At 35.9% G+C, this 5,568-nt stretch overlaps 1 non-coding gene across 1 annotated transcript; it reads left to right on the top strand.

Moving 5' to 3' along the window:
- The first annotated feature begins 4,967 nt into the window (after positions 1–4,967).
- LOC115279601 lies at positions 4,968–5,073 on the top strand. Its single transcript, XR_003903530.1, has one exon. It is a non-coding gene; the product is annotated as a U6 spliceosomal RNA (small nuclear RNA).
- The last annotated feature ends 495 nt before the right edge of the window (positions 5,074–5,568 follow it).

A 5,568-nucleotide genomic window follows, 5' to 3' on the forward strand; every position in this document is an offset into this window, starting at 1 on the left:
TTCATTACAAGAATTTCATTTGCCTATTCAAACTAAGGATCAGTTGGGTTTTCTCCTAACTTGAAGTAAACAGTTATCTAAATTCCAAAGGTTATCCGGCTTAGCAATGACGTAGGTGATACAGATAATGGTGTTACCTTTTCAGATCAATACCAGTGTAAAGAAAGGAAAGCATGTTTAGGGAAAATATGGAGTTTTGGTCTAGTGTCTCTGGAGGAAGTAATCTACTTCCCTGTAGACTACTTCTCTTCCTAGTTGGAGTCTAGTCTCCAAGGCCAGCTATCTTGACCAGATAATCAAGTGGAGCCTTCTTTAGTTTTGAGATCTGTATCTAAGTTTCATGTGCCTGAAATTTTACTGTCATCTTGGTAGTGAGAAGGAACTTCCAAGGAGAATCAAGGGCTGTCTTTGTTCTTAGCAATTACAAATCAAGAGGGAGAGAGGAAACTGGAAACATTAGTTTGGTGAATCTTGGTAGCCAGATATTTGAGGAAACCAGAAGAATTCAGGATCCAGTCCAGTTTATAGGTATATAATAGAATGTCAAAGACAAGTAACAGGATCATAATCTAATATAGACAAAAGTGCAAATAAAATTTTTGTCTCTGCTGTTGCCCCCATTTTTTACCAAAGATAATCATCATAAAACTAATTTGTTTGCATCAAACTTGGCCTGATTGTAGAAGTCCAGCAGGATTAGTGATTGGCCATATAGACTCTTTCTAATACTGCTTTGATGGAACCTCTAAGCAAGGTACACAGGTTATCTAGCAAGCTTTATGGATTCCACAAAGTCAACCTTAGTTTCCCCAAAATTGTTGTCATATCTGAGTCTATACCCAGCTGTCTCAAATATGACATTCCAGTTAAAGTGTTGGTAACATAACCTTATGTTCCAGTTGTGTCCTGTTCCAAGAACAGATTCTTATTGAACTTCTATAACTAACTGTTTTGTCAGGAAAAAAACGCTCAAGAGTTTCCAAATTCCAGGAAGATCAGGGAGGGAGTAAAAGCAAAAATTTCATCTTTGTTTACAAAGGTACACTTTTACCACATTGTTGTGTGTCACTGATAGCTTAACATAAAAAGTCTTCATAAATCTGGAAAGATAGCCCGTTAAAGAACCAGACCTCTTTCAAATAAAAAGTTATAAAAATGATAATTGTCCTTTTCAGTTCTTTCAGTCCCATGTAATTAATTAATTCTTGTTATTCTTGAATCCAGTTTTTTCAGTTAGTTCTGGAAATTCTTACCCCAGGTTTATGATCTTTAAGTTCTCAGAAACCTGTACTTGTCAAAAGTCCTTTCCTTGAATCTTTTTGAAGTAAATACTTTTGCAGAAACACTTTTGCAAAGCATCAGAGTAAAGCACTAACTGTAAATGACAAAAAGACTTAAAAATTCCTATTGTTAAAGATCTAATGAGAGTTCATTATAATGGAATTGACAAGGAAAGTTACTTATTTCTGTAACAACATTTTAAAAAGATATATCTAATAACCATTATACTAAAACATTTCAGATTTCTAGGAATTTTGCATAATTTTAATAGTAATATATATTTACGCAGATATAATCTAAGAAGGTTTGCATTACTTATTTGACAATGCTTCCCATGTAACTTATCAAACAAGCCTAATTAATTTAATATCTCTCTTTTTGTAAGGAGAGTGAACAAATCCTTCAAGATGTTCCAGGACCCTCTGGAAAGTCCAAAGGTAGTTTGAGGTCAAAAAGAGTTTATTTAAAATTTAATGTGGGGAGAGTTTGCCAGAAATAGCAAAAGATTTTAGGATATTTGGTCAGATAGTAGTATAGTCACTGTAAAACAATACTTAGTTGTCCATTTAACAATAGTGACAATGAAAAAAAATAGTGACAATTGAAAGCTCCACAGGCAAATAAAGTTAAATAGTTGTTTAAAAACACCACAAAACCTTAGTTCTTTTAATTGAAAAGATTCAACTTTGTTAATAATCAAAGATCTAAAAATAAAGATAACACAAAGCAAGAGAGATGCTTTTAATAAAACATAAAATCTTTGCTTTCTACTCAGATTATTTAAAAAGGTAAATAAAAACCTTTATAGTCTCTTATCTAGAGCAGACCAGTACTCCAAGAAAACTTTGTCTTAACAGAGGGAAAAACCAAATTTTGCACCAGCTTGCTTTTGATATTGAAACTCTTTCACTTAATTAAGTTCATTTTAATATTAGCCAGTCCTGACCACTGAAAATTTCTTTTCTGTATCATATCTATTAGTTTTAATTACATATATTAGAATGTTCACCCTAAAAATCCTTAATTTAGTGAAAGTAAGTAAACAATTATGAACTTTTAGCATTCTGTGACTTGGCAAATATTTAAATACTCTTTATAATTTTTGGAAACATACTTTTCAGTACTTTATTTGGAAATGATCTGGATATGTAAAGAATTGAACTTAATTCATCATTTAACTTAGCAAAAATTTAAGATTTCAGGTTACCCAAAAGATTTGGGAAAATTACATAAAAAGTTCACCTATAACCTTTTTGTCCTACTTACATCTATTTAATTTACTTAATCATTTTTTAATTAAAAAATATTTTATTTTATTTTTGAGAGACAGTACATGGTCAGGCAAGGGGCATAGAGAAGGAGACACAGAATATGAAGCAGGCTCCAGCTTCTGAGCTATTGGCAAAGAGCCTGATGCAGGGCTCGAACTCATGGACAGTGAGATCATGACCAGAGCTAACTGACTGAGCCTCCCAGGTGCCCCAAATTTACTTATTCTTAATAATTATATTTAGGTTACCCACAAAAACTTGATGAGACATTACGTAAAGTCAGCCATCATCCCAAGCTCTTTTTCTTGCTGACAGATTTTGTGAGAGATAACATGAATGTATTTGACTAGTAAACCCAATTAGAATGGACATTGTGTGTCTGTGTTATATTTAATCCTGGTAACTTTGAAGACATCTATTTTAAGTAAATCAAACTCAGACCAGCTTTTATTTGCCAAAGATTATCCCAGATCATATGAATTTGAAAACTTATTGAGTTAGTTTCTTTTTTTTTAATTTTATGTATACTTAATTCATATAAGCACTTGATTTTCCCTAAGCCAATTAAATATAGCTCTTTCACAAATTAATTTTGGCATTATCATTCAGTTAGAAAATACCATATCTACAACATCTGGATAGATAGATAGACACAAGCATAGAGATCTTATAGCTTCTGTACACGTAAGATTTTTTTATTAGCCCAACTCCCAATGTACCTTTCCTTCTTTATTTCTTCTTCTGTTAATTACTTCCCTAAAATAATAACAATAATAATAACCTCCCTGAAGTTTGTATTTGAACATTTACATCTCAAAGGCACAGGAAGAATGCAAGTTACAAGTCCTGTAAGATAAATAGGGAGGTTTGAGGGTTGGTAAAAAAGAAATAGGTGAATTTGCATTGCCTCTAGTGCTGCATTTCTAGTTTTGCAAGGATTATAAGATAAAGATAGTTGCTTCTAATTCCTCAAAGAATTGGGTTGACATATCATAAGTTGATCCACCCATCTGAATATTTTATCTCTATTTGCTTAGGGGAGAAGGCCTTAAAAAAAAAAAGTTCATATCAGGCTCTGAATATCAGCTTCTAATTTACCCAATTTTTGACTACAGAGCTATTTTAAAATTTCTTTTAAATATCTTGTCAGTTTTCAGCCAGGACAAACAATAAATATTTCTGGTAGTATTGACAACCTCTTGGACTTATGAGGTGTCCCCAAAGAGGATGCAAAAGATATTTTCTTTTCCTTTCTCTGCCTTGTACTATAGACAGAGATCTGGGAGAGCTGACTCTGGTAACAGCCAGTTTCTGCTAGTTTTTCCAGGATCCCATCTGCAAGTTCTGAGCAGGATTTAAAGTGGATAGTATAGGGGCACCTGGGTGGCTTAGTCGGTTAAGCTTCTGACTTTGGCTCAGGTCATGATCTCACAGTTCGTGGGTTTGAGCCCCACGTCAGGCTCTGAGCTGACAGCTAGGTCAGAGCTTGGAGCCTACTTCAGATTCTGTATCTCTCTCTCTCTGACCCTCACCTGCTTGTACTGTCTCTCTCTGTCTCTTAAAAATAAATAAATAAAACATTAAAAAAATTAAAGTGGACAGTATAGCTCCAGTATTTATCAGAATTTGGCAACATTTTTATTATTTTTAACTTATTTTGAGAGAGCAAGTGAGCATGAGTGGGGGAGGGATGGAGAGGGAAAGGAAGAGAGAGAGAATCCCAAGTAGACTCCACACTGTCAGAACGGAGCCCCATGTGGGGCTAGAACTCACTAACCTGAGATCATGACCTGACCTGAGCTGAAATCAAGAATTGGATACTTAACTGACTGAGCTACCTAGGCACCTTATTTCTTATTAATTTTTAATTTCAGTTTTACTTTGGCTGTTTGAGGGATTTTCTGGTAAACTGCTACATTATTCCCCTAGAGTCCCATCAACTTGGGTGAGGCCTAAATGGGGGCATACCTTGGAAGGCAGACGGGCCATTAATTAGGTGGTTTTGATGCAGGCAGGCCAGGTCGAGGGCCAGAGGGGGTCCTGTAGGACCAGCCAAGAGGGTGGTTGGCATCACACAGGATGGAAATCAAAGTGAACCAGCAAGAAATGAGAGCAGTTTTTAAAGATCTAGAGAGAGCCGATACAGATGGAGGGTCAGAGAGATGCAGAAAAGAAAAAGAGAATGAGTCTCCTCTTTGCTTGAGGTCTGGAATTTTTTTATTGAGGTTGGTGGTCTAGTGTATGTGTCCTTTTAGGCATCCAGTAACTGGTTGAAGAAGGACAGGTGCTCACGTGTTCTTAATAAGTTGTTTATGCCCTGGAGCAAGGGATCTTGGTGCCAAGGTGTCTGGAGTCAGTGGTCTTAGAAGTTTATAATGACCTTGCCTGGTCACTCTTTAGATTTTATCTATTGTGGTGCTCGCTTCGGCAGCACGTACATTAAATAGGAACGATACAGAGAAGATTAGCCTGGCCTCTGTGCCAGGATGACATGCGAATTTGTGAAGTGTTTCATATTTTTTTAAACCAGCCCTGCAAAAAATTTTAATGGGGACTCTCTCAGGGGAGAAAAGACGAGAGAAAAAAAAGCAACAAAGACTGGAAAGGAACAGAGAACACCACCAGAAACTCCAATTCTACAGGTGACACAATGACAATAAATTCATATCTTTCGTACTCACTCTAAACATCAATGGACTAAATGCTCCAATCAAAAGACATAGGATAACAGAATGGATAAGAAAACAAGATCCATCTATATGCTGTATACAAGAGATCCACTTTTGACCTATAGAAGTTATCTTTTGTGCTGGAAGACTCAAAGAGATCACTGACCTTTACAAGGAGGACATAAGCCGGGGACAGAGGATCTGAAGCAGGCTCTGTGCTGACAGCAGAAAGGCTGATACAGGGGTCGAACTCATGAACCGTGAGATCATGACCTGAGCTGAGGTTGGACACTTAACTGAATTAGCCACCAGGTGCCCCCCAAGAATCCCATTTTTTAAATAATTTG

The sequence above is a fragment of the Suricata suricatta genome, chromosome 15, assembly GCF_006229205.1.
Source record: "Suricata suricatta isolate VVHF042 chromosome 15, meerkat_22Aug2017_6uvM2_HiC, whole genome shotgun sequence".
Taxonomy (NCBI): Eukaryota; Metazoa; Chordata; class Mammalia; order Carnivora; family Herpestidae; genus Suricata; species Suricata suricatta.